The sequence below is a fragment of the Triticum aestivum genome, chromosome 4D (assembly GCF_018294505.1).
Source record: "Triticum aestivum cultivar Chinese Spring chromosome 4D, IWGSC CS RefSeq v2.1, whole genome shotgun sequence".
Lineage (NCBI taxonomy): Eukaryota > Viridiplantae > Streptophyta > Magnoliopsida > Poales > Poaceae > Triticum > Triticum aestivum.
The window spans coordinates 280,326,082-280,343,981 of record NC_057805.1 but is presented as its reverse complement, the minus strand read 5'-3'; positions in this window follow the sequence as shown (position 1 = coordinate 280,343,981).

Sequence of the window (17,900 nt, the reverse complement as noted above, 5' to 3'; positions counted from 1 at the left end):
AACATGTGGACATATTTTTCGACATCGGCTTCCGCTTGAGGACAAGCGAGGTCTAAGCATGGGGGAGTTGATACGTCCATTTTGCATCATGCTTTCATATCGATATTTATTGTATTATGGGCTGTTATTACACATTATGTCATAATACTTATGCCTACTCTCTTATTTTACAAGGTTTACATGAAGAGGGAGAATGCCGGCAGCTGGAATTCTGGGCTGGAAACGGAGCAAATATTAGAGACCAATTCTACACAACTCAAAAAGTCCTGAAACTCCACGAAAGTCAGTTTTGGAATATATAAAAACTATTGGGCGAAGAAAGCACCAGAGGGGGGCCACCCACCATCCATGAGGGTGGGGGCGCGCCCCTGCCTCGTGGGCCCCTGGCAGGCCTTTGGTGCCCAGCTTTTGCTATATGAAGTCTTCTGCCCTGGAAAAAATTAGGAGGAAGCTTTCGGGACGAAGCGCCGCCGCCTCGTGGCGGAACCTGGCGAAACCAATCTAGGGCTCCAGCGGAGCAGTTCCGCCGGGGAAACATCCCTCCGGGAGGGGGAAATCATCACCATCGTCATCACCATCGATCCTCTCATCGGGAGGGGGTCAATCTCCATCAACATCTTCACCAGCACCATCTCATCTCAAACCCTAGTTCATCTCTTGTATCCAATCTTTGTCTCAAAACCTCGGATTGGTACCTGTGGGTTGCTAGTAGTGTTGATTACTCCTTGTAGTTGATGCTAGTTGGTTTATTTGGTGGAAGATCATATGTTCAGATCCTTTATGCATATTAATACCCCTGTGATTATGAACATGAATATGATTTGTGAGTAGTTACGTTTGTTCCTGAGGACATGGGAGAAGTCTTGCTATAAGTAGTCATGTGAATTTGGTATTTGTTTGATATTTTGATGAGATGTATGTTGTCTTTCCTCTAGTGGTGTTATGTGAACGTCGACTACATGACACTTCATAATTATTTGGGCCTAGGGGAAGGCAATGGGAAGTAATAAATAGATGATGGGTTGCTAGAGTGACAGAAGCTTAAACCCTAGTTTATGCGTTGCTTCGTAAGGGGCTGATTTGGATCCACATGTTTCATGCTATGGTTAGGTTTACCTTAATACTTCTTTTGTAGTTGTGGATGCTTGCGAGAGGGGTTAATCATAAATGGGATGCTTGTCCAAGGAAGGGTAGTACCCAAGCACCGGTCCGCCCACATATCACATTATCAAAGTAACGAACGCGAATCATATGACCATGCTGAAAACTAGCTTGACGATAATTCCCATGTGTCCTCGGGAGCGTTTTCCTTTATATAAGAGTTTGTCCAGGCTTGTCCTTTGCTACAAAAAGGATTGGGCCACCTTGCTGCACCTTGTTTACTTTTGTTACTTGTTACCCGTTACGAATTACCTTATCACAAAGTTGTCTGTTACCGATAATTTCAGTGCTTGCAGAGAATACCTTACTGAAAACCGCTTGTCATTTCCTTCTGCTCCTCGTTGTGTTCGACACTCTTACTTATCGAAAGGACTATGATAGATCCCCTATACTTGTGGGTCATCAATTCCTCGTGAGACATTTCATCTAGCACAGGAGGTAGGTGCTTTCTTTGCGAGCCGTTAGTTTCATTGAACCGCACATCCATAGTTTCAACAACCTTGTTGTGATAGGTGTTGAAGACTATGTAGGTGTGCGAGTCCTTTTCGTAACCAAGCATAAAACCTTCATGTGCTTTCGGTGCAAATTTAGAGTTGTGATGAGGATCTCTAATCCAACATTTAGCACCGAAGACTTTGAAATAACTCACATTGGGTTTCTTGTCAGTGAGGAGCTCATGTGAGGTCTTCTTGAAGAATTTGTGAAGATATACCATGTTGATGATGTAGCATGCAGTATCAATAGCCTTAGGCCAGAAGCGACGAGGCGTCTTGTATTCATCAAGCATGGTGCGAGCCATCTCAACAAGAGTCCTATTCTTGCGCTCCACGATGCCATTCTGTTGAGGAGTGTATGGGGCTGATAACTCATGAGTAATACCAAGTTCATCAAGATAGTCATCAAGTCCAGTGTTCTTGAACTCGGTCCCATTGTCACTCCTGATGTGCTTGATCTTCACACCAAAATTTGTCGAGGACCTTGAGGAAATCGCTTGAAGACTTCTTGCACTTCAGTTATGTACATAATGATATGCACCCAGGTGTAACGAGAATAATCATCAACAATAACAAAGCCATATAAAGATGTTGCATTTGTTAGTGTGGCATAATGAGTGGGGCCAAAGAGGTCCATGTGAAGCAATTCAAAAGGACGAGTGGTAGTCATGATAGTCTTCGAGGGATGCTTAGATCTAGTCATCTTTCCAGCCTCACAAGCCCCGCAAAGATGATCTTTGAGGAATTTGACACCCTCGATGCCAATGACGTGCTTCTTCTTCACAAGCGTGTGCAAGTTCCTCATGCCAGCATGACCGAGTCAACGATGCCATAGCCAGTCTTCTGAAGCTTTTGCAAGTAGACATGTGGCAGGTTGTTGTCCTATAGAGAAATCAACAATATACAAGTCTCCTCTCCTAAAGATTTTGAAGACTTTGGATTTGTCAGATTCCATGAGTACTATGCAATGATATTTGCCAAAGATGACAACCATATCAAGATCACAAAGCATTGAGACAGACATGAGGTTGAATCTGAGGGACTCGACAAGCATGAACTTGTCCATGTGTTGATCCTTTGAGATTGCAACCCTACCTAGACCCAATACCTTGCTTTCCTTTATTAGCGTAGGTGATATGCTTCAGATGTGATGAATCCATGAGTAAGTTCTTGTCACCAGTCATGTGATTTGTACATCCACTATCAAGGACCCACTCACTAGCTTTGAGAGATTCATCCTGCAGATGAATTAGTGCATCTTACGAACTCATATACTTCATAGTGAAGAATATGACATTAAATACATCAGATAGAATTTCATTAAGTAGTGCAATAGATATAGGACGTGAGAAATGAGTAATTCATTTCGTCATGATTAGCTTGCGTCCTTTCAAGCATTCTCAGGTCTCCAGCAAATTCTTCAGACATTCAAGTTCGTCTGGAGACCTGACCCTGCATAAGAGATTACTTCTTTTTCTTCACCACCCACATCTGGAGGGGTGGAAAAGAGTTCATCATTCTGCGAGCTCCATATGAGAAAGGTGGCATTGAAGCCAGTGCACTTAGTTTCACATAAGAGGGGTTAGAGTATGCATATGAATAAGCAGAGAAATTCTTCGAGGACTTATGAACATAATGATTTGAAGAATAATGCACATATTCATAACTCTTAGATTTTCCCTGCGAAACAGATGCATTAGCACGATGATGATCATATGAGGAATTTGATCCATATGAAGACTTTGGTCCATATGAAGAATTTGATGTGGGGTTCCTATTCTTCACAGGTGGTGTCATGAGGACATTCACCTGAAGACTTTCAAGGCACCCTTTGGGAACCAAGATTATCTTCATAAGGGGATCGTTCCTATAGTTAGTTCCAACATATCTGGCAAATACTTCACCATTCTGATTTTTGAACAGTTTATAGTTGGAGTCAAATGACTTATCAGATGAACATGAAGATTCACATGTAAAGCCAGATAAAGTAGATGGGTCTACGGGAGGTCCTTTTGCAGCAACCCATGAGGTTTTGGGGTACTGCTCCGGTTTCCAGTAAGATCCATCAGGATTGAGTTTCCTCTCAAATGCAATACCCTCTTTCCTAGGGTTCCTGTTGAGGATCTGCTTCTTAAGCACATCACAAAGAGCCTAATGCCCTTTGAGGCTTTTTTACATGCTTGTCACATACAATTCCTTCAACCCTGCATTTTCGTTAGTGATACTTGTGGTATCCTCAGATGAGGAATTTGTGACCACAGAAATAGTTGAAGAATTTGCAGCAATAGAAGCATTTGAACTTTCAGGTGAAGAATGAGCAGATTCACGTTTGATGCATTTCAACCATGGTGGAATGAATTCTTCCTAGGCGGAACTGATCTATTGAGCAAGCAAATAATCATTTTTCCTTTGAAGATCATCATGACTCACCCTTAGTTTCTCAAGATCTTGCTTTCTTTGAAGAAATTCATAAGAAAGCTTCTCATGATCGGCTAAAAGTGTTTCATGACGACCTTGAAGGTTATCAAACTTAGACTATAGTCATTGAAGATTATCAGTCGGGGTTTGAGTTTGATTCAGTTCCTCACCCAATAGGCCATCGCTTTTGTCTAGCAAATTATGAATCCTTTCCAAAGCTTTTTGTTGTTTAGTGGCAATATTAGCAAGCTTGGAGTAGCTAGGTTTGAGGTTTTCATCAGATTCATCTTCACTAGATTCAGAGGAGGGATATTTGGGTACCTTAGCACCTTTTGCCATGAAGCAATAGGTGGGAGCGAAGCATCATTGCCATCGTCAGCAGTGTTGGAGTTGCCATTTTCTTCACAGTTGAAGATGGACTTGCTGACGAAAGCAGTAGCGAGAGCTAGGCTCCCCACACCCGAGTCTAACTCCTCGGATTCCTCCTCTTCCTCATTTTCCTCAGGTTCAGCTTTGGAGTCCATTTCCTTGCCAATGAATGCTCGACCTTTCTGGAACTGCTCTTCTTGTGAGATGAAGACTTTGAACATTTTGATGATGAGGACTTTGAAGATTTCTTCTTTTTCTTCGAGTCATCTGAACTGTCATCCTTGTACTTCTTCTTCTTTGACTGCTCCAGCCACTAAGGACAATCAGCCATGTAGTGACCAGGATTTTTGCATTTGTGGCAAGTCCTTTTCTTGTAATCGCGGGATGAAGAATCTGATCTCAAGTCATCACCTCTTGAAGATTTTGCAAAACGGCCATGCCTTGAGAACTTCTGGAATTTCCTCACAAGCATTGCTAGCTCTTGGCTTAGTTTTTCAGGATCACCAAGGCTACTGTCAGAGTCTTTCTCTTCACATGAGGAAATTGCCATGGCCTTTAGTGCACGTGATCTTCCATAGCTTGGCCCGTAGAGGTCTCTCTTCTCAGCTTGTTGGAATTCATGAGTGTTCAGTCTCTCGAGGATATTAGCAGGATCTAGTGACTTGTAGTCTCCACGTTCTTGAATCATCAGCGCCAGTGTATCGAATGAGGAATCAAGTGATCTCAGCAATTTCTTCACCACCTCGTGGTCGGTGATGTTAGTGGCACCAAGTGCTTGAAGGTCATTGGAGATGTCAGTGAGGCGATCGAAGGTTTGCTGAACATTTTTGTTGTCGAGTCTTCTGAAGTGGTTCAAGAGATTGCAGAGAACATCAACTCGAGAATCACGTTGGGTTGAGATTCCTTCGTTGACCTTGGACATCCTATCCCAGATAAGCTTTGCAGTCTCCAAAGCACTCACTCTACCGTACTGTCATTTGCTCAGATGGCCACATATGATATTCTTCGCTTGAGAGTCGAGTTTTTTGAATCTCTTCACATCAGCAGCGCTCATGGAGGAAGTGATGGAGGGAACGCCATTTTCCACAACATACCAGAGATCGTTGTCAATTGCCTCAAGATGCATGCGCACCTTGTTCTTCCAGGAGGGGTAGTCTATCCCATCGAAGGTACGACACCCAGCTGAGACCTTGATCATGCCTGCAGTCGACATAACTAAAACTCCGGGTGATTAAACCAAAATCACACAGAACAAGGGAGTACCTTGCTCTAATACCAATTGAAAGTGTGTTATATCAACTAGAGGGGGTGAATAGGCGATTTCTATAAATTCGTCACTGAGGAAATACTACTTGAGGAATTTTCTAAGTGATGAAATACAAATAGCGGACAAAGTACTTAGGTGCATGCATAACAAGACAGTAGCATAGTCATTACGATGAAATGAAACATACATAGAGCACAGGTAGCATGCAAACAGGATAAGCAGGCAGAAGACAAGATCACTGAAGAAATAGGATTGAGGAAATTGAGAAAGTATTCAGACAAAGTCTTCAAGCAGTAACAATCAATTTCATCAACACATAAGCGAGCAAATGAAAGGGTTGAGGAAATAAAACCAGTAGCTCGGTGAAGACAGTGATTTGGTAGACCAGTTCCAACAGAACACAAGTAGCGAGTAAACATAATAAGCAGGCAGAAGACTAGGTGGCTGAAGAATTTGGGTTGAAGAAATTGAGAAAGTCATCAGTCAAAGTCGTCAAGCATAAACGATCAATTTCATCAATAAGTACATGAGGAAATGAAAGGGTGGAGGAAATAGAATCAGTAGCTCGGTGGAGACAGTGATTTGGTAGACTAGTTCCAACTGTTGTGATAGTCGTACGTCTGGTTGGAGTGGCTTGGTATTTAAACCAAAGGACACCCAGTCTTTACCATATTCTCCTTGGGGTAAGGTCACACAGACCTTGCCCAATCACTCGTGGTAAGTCTTCAACGTGACTTTCAAACCTTCATAGACTTGGTCACTCGGCAATGCACAATTCCTCTTGGATGCTCTAGACCTTGACGCCTAACCGTCTGGAAGATGCATAGTATTCAAAGGTAACAAGTGTCGGTTCCACACAGGAACAATCTCTTCAGTGATGCTCAATCACTTTGGGTTTTAGATGTTGGGGTTTTGGATGGGATGCTCTAAATTACTAGTGTCAATCCATCTCTCGGAGCAGCCAACCAGCTAGTGGTTGAAGGGAGCGGCTATTTACAGCCAGGGAGCAGCCCGATATGATAAGTAATAAATGCCCCTAATGATATGACTATTATGTGGATAAGATATTTCGGACAGCTGGCGCGAAGCACAGCAATGGTCGGAAATTTGAGCTCTCAAATTCCCCAGGGCTATCATGTTCCTCACTGTAGGCAATTCGCACTGGCGAATTCCTAACTCCTCGGTCAGAACAAATTCCTCAGAAATCAGAAGAACTTCATCTCTGTCACTGAAGAAATTGACTGAACTGCAAGAGATTTCCAAAGGCTTCACTCGAAGGATTGGTTATGTGTAGGCTTTGAGATGAGCATCACTTGGAAATTTTTCCCTAGTATAACATCGACCCCCTTCAACAGTATGGTGTTTCCTATGACTCAAAAGAAGGAAATGAAACTACGAAAACAAAGTCCTCAAGCTTCATAATCCTTGCATCAATATCAATATCTTCAAGGTCACACCAATTTTCTCATTTTCAAAGTCTTCAAGAAAACCAAAGTCTTTTTTTAAGCTTGGGACAGTGAGGGCAACCCCCCCCATTGACTTTATATTAAAACCATCACCCCCTGTGTTACATGAATGAGATTACATGGAGTGGAAAGATTAAGGTAGTCCTATCCACCAAGGGTATAGGAGAGGAACAAAGCTATCTAATGCGGGTTCTATGCAAAAGAATTAGATCGAAGCAACAAAATGCTCTACAAACGGCACTAGGGCCTCCTTGACTCTGTGTCTCATCATGCCAAAGTCATACTGGAACCTTTGCTGCCAACCATTCTCTATGGGAACAATCCCTCTAAAGTGCTTATTGTTACGCTCCTTCCGTATGCTCCAGGCCGCGATGATGAAGATCTCCATGAACATGGGCCGGGCCCACGCGTCCTTCGCCGCATGCACGAGCTGCAGTCTGTTACCCCCAACCGGCCACGTGATCCCCAACTTCCCCCAACACGATCTACTGAATTCACATTCAAAGAACAGATGCTCAACTGTTTCTTTGGGGGGTGGGGGCATAACAAGCAGGCATAGTCATTGTCCCTCAGTTTCACACTCTTCCTCTTCAGCAGGTTCCGCATGTTTAGCCCGTCCGCTAGCAGCAGCCAAGCAAAAACCTTCCACTTGTTAGTGCATTTGGTATTCCAGATCCACTCGAAGGCCCTGTCCGCCACGCCATCATAGAAACAATGCAAGTAAAATTTGCTGGAGGTGAACCCCTCCGATCCCCAGACACATTTCCAGATGTCACTCGTTTCAGCCAGCTCTATCGTGGCCATGCTGGTTTGGAGGTCCTCGAGTTCTCCTCTGGCTTGGACGGAGAGCGGAAAATGGAAGTTTTCGCCAAGCACAGGTGCGGTCAACAGTTTCTACACCGAGACGTCCTCATTCTTGGAGAACGAGAACAACCGGGGGTGACTATTGGCGAGTATGTTGTTATGCCACATGTCCTTCCAAAACAACACCGTGCTCCCGTCTCCCACCTCCACAGACGTGACCCCTCTATAGATCGGTGCAAGTTGCATGATGTCTCGCCACCAAAATGAGCCACACGGGTCAGCTGCATGCGGCACCAATCCTTCGTAGTGCCAACCAAATCAGCTTCACCCAAGGTAAGTCCATGCGGTTGTAAAATTTATGCATCTGTTTAAGGAGTAACCTTCGTTTTGAACCCTGAGATCGATTACTCCAAGCCCCCCTTTATTTTTGGGGCGGCACACTAGCTCCCACGCTGCTAGTGAGATGGCTTTTGTGCCATCGTCCGTACTTTAGCCCAGAGGCAATATCTTCTGAGTTTATCAAGATTTTCTAGGATTTTTGGTGGCAACCTGATGGAGCACATGGCGTATATCGCAAGGGAAGTGATCACTGAGTTGACCAGGGTAATCTTTGATCCGAGGTCCAGGAGCATGGCTGCCAAGGAGAGTCTGTGTTCCACCGATGCGACCAGAGGCATGAGGTCTGTCACAGTCGGTCTGGTAGTGCCCATGGGCAACCCAAGGTACGTAAACGGCATGGAACCAATCCGCAGCTGCATTGACAGTGATTAGGGTAGATTTTTGGAACTTTATGCGCAAGCCCACCGACGATGCATAATCCTGGAGAATGAGTTTGATGGTCTCTGCTTGAGATTGGTCCGCATGCATCACAAGGATCGTGTCGTCAGCGTACTGGATCATGGGGTAATCACCATCTGGAACAGGAATGGGGAGTTGGAGATTGCCCACAGGATAGGCGTCATTGATGGCAGCTTGCAGTAGGTCGGCCGCCAGTACAAAGATGAGCGGGGACAGCGGATCGCCTTGGCGCACACCTCTCATGCAGAAGAATTGCCTGCCCGGGGTCCCATTGAGGAGGACAGAAGATTTGGTCGTCGAGAACAAGCAGTCAATCCATCCAAGCCATCGATCATCAAAGCCCATGCATTTCATAATCTCCATCATCGAGGCATGCTCGATCATGTCGAATGCCTTGGCGAAGTCTAATTTCAGGATAGCGATCTCACGCCCCGACGCTTGGCATTGATGTATAAATTCAAATGCCCACGCTACACAATCCTGAATCGATCACCCTCGCAAGAAACTGTAATGGTTGCGGTGTATGATCTTGAGGATTACTCCTTGTAGCCGGTTCGTGAGGAGCTTGGTCAGAAGCTTGAGACAGCAGTTTAGAAGTGTTATTGGGAGATAGTCATTGGCGGTCTCTGGGGACTGAGTTTTTGGAATGAGAGTGATAAATCCTGTGTTCAAACTTTCAAGATCAGGATTACTTGCATGGAAAATAAAACAAAGCCGATAAAAGTCCTCTTTGATTATGTGCCAGCACGATTTTATGAAGCTGCCACTAAAGCCATCCGAGCCAGGAGCTCGGTCAGACGGCAATTATTTAACAAATTGATCGATCTCCTTGCGGGTGAAGGGAGCTGATAAGGCTTGAAGCCCATCCACCTTTTTGATGATTCGTCGCAGATCGAAACGCATGTTCGTCTAACTGGAGCAGCCCAGTCTGTCTTTGTAGGTCTGAAAGAGGACAACTTCTTTACCCACATGATCATGTATGATCGAGTCATCGGGTAGCCGGAGTGAGGCTATCTTGTTTGAAACCTTTCGGTTGCCACCCTATGAAAGAATTTTTTGTTGCCGTCTCCAAACTTGAAGTATCTGATGGTACAGCGCTTCTTCAAATACATCTTTTTGCAGTCTAGCAAATGAAGGAGGTGTTGTTTCAAGATCACCCTGAAGTTGGCTTCCGGTATAGACAGCCTTCTTCGTTCCTCCAGCCCATCGATCTCCGGGAGGGTTTTGTTGCAGTTTTCAATCAGCACCGACAGTTTGGACATTTTCTTGCTCCACTGTTTTAGATCATAATGGAGATTCTTGAGTTTTTTGCGCAGGACAGTGATACGTCTCCAACGTATCTATAAGTTTTGATTGATCCATGCTGTTATATTATCGATCTTGGATGTTTTATAATCATTTTATAGTCATTTTATATCATTTTTTGGTACTAACCTATTGACGTAGTGCCAAGTGCCAGTTGTTTTCTGCATGTTTTTTACATCGTAGGAAATCAATATCAGACGGAGTCCAAACGCAACAAAACTTCACGGAGATTTTTTGGACCAGAAGGAACATAATGGGCCATGGCTGCGCCTGGGGGGTGCTCCGAGGAGAGCACAACCCACCAGGGCGCGCCAGGAGACCCAGGCGCGCCCTGGTGGGTTGTGCCCACCTCGGGTGCCCCCCGGACCACCTCTTTGCTCTATAAATACCCCAATATTCCCAAAACCCTAGGGGAGTCGACGAAATATTCATCCAGCCACCGCGAAGTCCAGAACCACCAGATCCAATCTAGACACCATCTCGGATGGGGTTCACCACCTCCATTGGTGCCTCTTCGATGATGCGTGAGTAGTTCTTTGTAGACCTTCGGGTCCGTAGTTAGTAGCTAGATGGCTTCATCTCTCTCTCTCTCTGAATTCTCAATACAATGGTCTCTTGGAGATCCATATGATGTAAATCTTTTGTGGTGTGTTTGTTGGGATCGATGAACTTTGAGTTTAATTATGATCAGATCTATCTTTTTATATCCATGGAAGTTATTTGAGTTTCTTTGATCTCTTATATGCATGATTGCTTAGAGCCTCATATTTCTTCTCCGATATTTGGGTTTTGTTTGGCCAACTTGATCTATTTATCTTGCAATGGGAAGAGGTGCTTTGTAGTGGGTTCGATCTTACGGTGCTTGATCCTAGTGACAGAAAGGGAACCGACACGTATGTATTGTTGCTACTAAGGATAAAACGATGGGGTCTATCTCTACATAGATAGATCTTGTCTACATCATGTCATCGTTCTTATTGCATTACTCCGTTTCTCCATGAACTTAATACACTAGATGCATGCTAGATAGCGGTCGATGTGTGGAGTAATAGTAGTAGATGCAGGCAGGAGTTGGTCTACTAATCTTGGACGTGACGCCTATATAATGATCATTTCCTGGATATCGTCATGAGTATTTGAAGTTCTATCAATTGCCCAATAGTAATTTGTTCACCCACCGTTTGCTATTTTTCTCGAGAGAAGCCACTAGTGAAACCTGGGGCCCCCGGGTCTCTTTCTCATATATTAGCCTTTGTGATCTACTTTTCTTTTTCATTTATTTTCAGATCTATTAAACCAAAAATACCTTGCTGCAATTTATCTTATTTATTTTATTTGGCGTTCGATCTATCAATCTACTACAATCTTATCTCGCGTCCGTTTGCCTATCTTGAGGCACCGTACCCGGAAGGGATTGACAACCCCTTTAACACGTCGGGTTACGAGGATTTGTTATCTGTGTGCAGGGGCTATTTACGTTGTGTTGCTTGGTTCTTCTACTGGTTCGATAACCTTGGTTTCATATATGAGGGGAAATACCTACTGCCGTTGTGTTGCATCATCCCTTCCTCTTTGGGGAAATACCGACGTAGCTTCAAGCGACATCAGACAGCAGCTGTGTTCGGGGCATAACAGTGTTTATTCCATGATCGCTGCACCACCTCAAAGAATCCAGGTTGTTTAATCCAATAATCCTCGAAACGAAATATTTTGGACTTGGGGATTTTGGACTGGATACTCACATAGCATGGAACATGGTCTGACGTGGGTTTTCCAAGGGGCATAACTACTGTGTTTGGGTATTTGGCCACCCAGTCAACCGATGTGAAGTGCCAATCTAATTGTTCAAGTAGCGGGTTAGATTGCATATTACTCCATGTGTAAGATCGTCCTTTGATTGGGGGTTCTACCAGCTACTGTCTTCGGATGAATTCATTAAAGAGCAACATATCGTTAGCGTCCCCTCCTCCTCTGTTACAGTTATTCGACGCTCGAATGAAATTAAAATCTCCCAAGAGAAGCCAATCTTCACCTTTGGGAATGTCAAGGGCGAAGAGCCATGAAGTAAATAGCGCCCTATTTGGATCAGTACGGGGGCCATATACGTTTACTAGTGTCCACGAATCATTGGACTGAGTTGAAGTGAGACTGACGCCGAGAGCAAATGTTTCAAAAAACACGGAAACACCTGTGAAAACTGAGCTCATCCACGCAGTGATAAGGCCCCCGGAGTTACCAACAGAGGGTACAAATTCAAGCATATCAAACTTTTTAGGGAAGAATAGTTTAATAAACTGAAGCATCAAAAGAGGTACGTTCAGTTCCTTGAAAGCAAACTACGGAACAACCACTGATATCGATTGCATTGCAGATCGCCAGCTGCTTTTTGTCAGAGTTGATCCCACGCATGTTCCAGCACAGGATGTTCCACTCCTTATTTGTCGTCATCGCACCTAGTGCAACTCAGTTTCCTCCCCTTGGTCGCTCGCCAAGAGTTTCTGGGGGCTGAGATCTTCAGAGGGTATCCCATACAAAACAGTGCCCACATACTGCAGCTGTTGGATTGGTGTTGGAGGAGGCAGTTCATCAGACAGCGTGGCAGAGGAGTTTAGCAGCAGTTTAGAGCAAGGGTCCGTTGCCTTGGAGGAGCATGCAATCAAAGGCGCTCCCCTAGGCTTGACCTTGGACTGCACCTTCTTTTTGTCAGTGACTTGGGCCACCTTGAAACCATCATATCTCGTGGATCTAGTACTGCGATGCAGGCAGGCAGTGTCGACAGGCGCCTTCTCCTCTGAGATCATCTTCTAAAAGTACACATTCCTTGGTTTGATAGTGGGGATTTCAGAGAGTTCATAAGATGCATCAGCAACAGAGATATCATTCACCTGATGGAAGCTATCACACCCAACCTGCAGCGATGTATCAATTTCGGTGTCAAACCCTGAGATTTGCACTGCAAAAACTTCCCAAATCTCTAACGGTATGGAAACTGCCTCTTCAAGGCAAAAGGGAACTTCAGTCATACGGCAATACTGAACACTTGCAGCATACCTCTCATTGATGATAGCATCAGCGACCGCTTGGAAAAAGGCAAGAGGGTTCAGCGGCAGCGAGCCATGATTCAGATTTTGAACAGCAACATCAGGAGCAGCAATGCAGTGGATGTACCTACCAAATGAGATCATCCATAGAAATTGTAGCAAAGGCATCCCTTCCTCTGCCCGCACCTCAACTATGTGAGAGATGCCCATTGCACAAATGAACTAAACAACAGAGGTTTGCCTACCATTGATCGATATCAGAGTAGACGGACCATTCATCCTGTGAATCATCAGTTATGTTGCTCTCCTACTCCACACCATCTATGAGGGAGGGGCATGTGTACTGAAAGAGTGTTCTGAAGCTGAACCCTCTGTACGGGGGGCGCAACAGGCCAGACCCCCCCAGCCATCATTCTGCAACTGCTGCTATTGCGGCGCCTACTGTTCCCAGGCTTCATCAATCTGCTGCTGCTGCATCTGTTGGTGATCAAGCGCCCACTATTGGGCGGCCGAAAGATACGGCAGCTCATATGGGTGGGGAGATGCGTTCATGGGAGGGGCTTCATCTTCATTGCCAACAAGTCCAGGAATAGTGTCTCTGCTATTGAGTATGTAAACAGGAACTAACCAAGATCTGCCCATGCCTGGCAAGGTGCCAATTCTCTTAACCACAAGACTATGGGGCACCTGCGTAATGTTGCTGATGATCACACGCACCAATAAACGTTCCTTGAAGACATTCATTTTTAGGGATCGACTTTCTTCGGATATATCAAACTCCTCGGAGACTTATAAGACTTGTGTACACTCACAAACACATTAGTCCCTTAACCTATAGGTCTTCAATACACCAAAATAACTAAGGAGCACTAGATGCACTTACATACGTGATTACATAACACTCAATCATATCAACAAGCAACCATGTCTTTCAAAATATCAACACTACATAAAGCTATCCCGAGCCCATTATGCTCAATCATTGATCCATTCATGAAACAGACTCAAATATTAGCTACATCCAATGCACAAGTATGATCATAGTGCTCCCTAGTTGGTGCTTTATAAGAGAAGATGGAGACTCAAATAAAAATTGCATAAAGTAAATAGATAGGCCCTCGCAGAGGGAAGCAGAGATTTAGAGGTGCCAGAGCTCAAAGCTTAAATTGAGAGATAAAATATATTTTGAGAGGCATACTTTTCCCGTCAACAAAAATGACTGAGAATTCTTAATACTTTCCATGCTAGATATATCATAGGCGGTTCCCAAACATAAAATAAAGTTTATTCCTTTTTCCAACATACTTTCACACTCCACAACTAGCCGTATCCACGGGTGCCGTCCACACCAACACTTTCCAAGGAAATTATTATTTGACAACATAAAGTAAATTTCTTTTTCATTTCGGGATTGGGAATCCCTATTACCGTCGTACTCTCGTGCAATGACAAGTGAATAAACACTCATCTTGAGAATAACACATCTTGCATGGAAAATATTAGCCACCCCCTGCCGCTTCATGAGTGGTACGAGCACACAAAAAGGAAGTTCTTTTTGAAAATTAGAGATGGCACATACAAATTTACTTAGAACGGCAAGAAAATACCGCATATAGGCAGGTATGGTGGACTCATGTGGCAAAACTGGGTTTAAGGATTTTGGATGCACAAGTAGTATTCCCACTAAGTACAAATGGAGGCTAGCAAATAGATTGAGAAGCAACCAACCAAGAAACGAAAATTCACATAAACGAGCATTGAGTAAAACTAACACCGAATGATGCACCACAAGTAGAATGTAATTTCATTGCATAACTATTTACTTTCGTGCTTGCATAGGGAATCACAAACCTTAACACCAATATTCTTACTAAAGCATAATTACTCACCAACATGACTCACATATTATTATCTCCATATCGCAAAACTATTGCAAGGAATCAAACTTATCATATCCAATGATCTACATGAAAGTCTTTATTATATCCTTCTTGAACATCCATGACTTTGGTACCAGTTTCATAGCTTGTGCAAATTGTCATCACTATTACCAACTCTCAAAATAATATAAGTGAAGCATGAGAGTGTTGGACAAACTACTCCCAAAATGTATAAGTGAAGGTGAAATGAGTAGTTAAGTAAATAGGTAGCTATGTGAGGATTCTCTCTTATTTAAAAAATTCAGATCTAAGTATTTTATTAAAACATAAAGTAAAACAAAATAAAATGGCATTCCAACAATATCACACATCATGTGAATAAGTAAAAAACTTAGGCTCAACCGAGGCTAACCGATAATTGTTGACGAAGAAAGTTTGGATGCCTACCGGGGCATCCCCAAGCTTAGATGCTTGAGACTTCTTGAAATATTATCTTGGGATGCCTTGGGCATCCCCAAGCTTGAGATTTTGTGTCTCCTTAATTCCTTTTATATCACGGTCTCCCTAAATCTTATAAACTTCATCCACACAAAACTCAACAAGAACCCGTGAGATAAGTTAGTACAATCAAAGCATAACCTTATCATTCTCTATTGTAGAAAATCACTAAAATTATTATTTAACATTTTATAATAAATTCCTCTGCATATTTAATACTCCTATCCTCGAATAGAATCATTAAACAAGCAAATATATGCAAACATACTGTCTAAATAGGGCAGTCTATAAAGGATGCAAGAATATTCATACTTATTTAATTCCAAAAATTCTGAAAATTTAGAAAACTATAGAAAATTTATCATATCGTATTGTGCAAAAAATTTCAACATTTTATCACATTATAACATTTTTTAACAAATCACGCACTAGCGGGCAACTTTCTGTTTTCAAACAGCCACATATAGACTTGCAAAATAAGCATGGTAAAGGCTATACTTGACATTTTTATTGGAAAGAAAGATGCAAAACATTATTCTAAATAACAGCAAGAAAATCAAAACAAAATAAAATGATGCTCCAAGCAAAACTCCTATCATGTGATGAATAAAAATATAGCCTCGAGTAAGGTTACCAATATTGTTGGAGACGAAAGAGGGGATGTCTTCCGGGGCATCCCCAAGCTTAGTTGCTTGGATCTTCCTTGAATATTACCTTGGGGGTTCCTTGGGCATCCACAAGGGTCTTGTCACTCCTTATTTTCATCATATCGATATCTCACCCAAAACTTGAAAACTTCAATCACACAAAACTTAACGGAACTTCGTGAGATGGGTTAATATGATAAAGACAAATCATTCACTTTGGTACTATCAAAGACAAGATTCATAATTGTTCTCACACAATGCGTACTGTACCTTATCATTTGCATAATTTATGTTGAGCAATATAAGCCATATAAACTAGATAACAAGCAAACTATGCATTGAAAACAGAATCTGTCAAAAAAAGAATAGTCTGTAATAATCAAAACTTTTACCATACTTATGTAACTCTAAAAATTATGAAAAATGAGGACAACATAGGTAATTTGTATACAATCATCTATAAAAATATCAGAATTTTTCGATGCTCCAGTGATTTTTACAATTCTGTTACTGGGCGCAAAAGTTTCTGTTTTTGCACATAATCAAGTCAACTGTCATCCAAACTATCCCAAAGGCTTTACTTGGCACTTTATTGAAACAAAAGCTATAAAACATGGTTACTATAGTAGCTTAATCATGTGAACACACAAAAACAGCAGGGTAAACGTTGGGTTGTCTCCCAACAAACGCTTTTCTTTAGTGTCTTTTAGCTAGGCATGATGATTTCAATGATGCTCGCATAAAAGTAAAGAATTTAAACATAAAGAGAGCATCATGAATCATATTACTAGCACATTTAAGTCTAACCCACTTGCTATGCATAGGATTTTGTGAGCAAACAACTTATGGAAGCAAGAATCAACTAGCATAGGAAGGCAAAACAAGCATAACTTCAAGATTTTCAACACATAGAGAGAAAACTTGATATTATTGCAATATGTAAAAGCATATGTTCCTCTCTAATAGTAATTTTCAGTAGCATCATGAATGAATTCAACAATATAACTATCACATAAAGCATTCTTTTCATGATCCACATGCATAAGAATTTTATTACTCTCCACATAAGCAAATTTATTCTCATGAATAGTAGTGGGAGCAAACTCAACAAAATAACACGTGATTGTAAATTAAAGTCATGATGACTTGTTTCATGGTTATAATTATTCTCTATAACATATATGTCATCACCATAATCATCATAGGTAGGAATTTTTTGTCATAGTCAATTGAAACCTCTTCCAAAATAGTGGAATCATCACTAAATAAAGGCATGACCTCTCCAAATCCACTTTTACCATTAGAATAAGATTCAACACCCTCCAAAATAGTGGGATCATTATTACCTAGAGTTGACACTCTTCCAAACCCACTTTCATCAATATAATCATCATAAATAGGAGGCATGCAATCATCATAATAAATATTCTTATCAAAACTTGGGGGACTAAAAATATCATCTTCATCAAATATAACATCCCCAAGCTTATGGCCTTGCATATCATTAACATCATGGATATTCAAAGAATACATACTAGCAACATTGCAATCATTCTCATCATTTATGCCAAACATTTTATTGAATTCTTCTTCTAACAATTGAGCACAATTTTCCTTTCCATCATTATCACGAAAGACATTATAAAGATGAATAATACTCCCTCCATTTACTTATACAAGGCCACTATGGAATATACGTTTTGCATCTATACAAGGCCACCGACAGTAATCGAGGAAAAAATTAATGATATT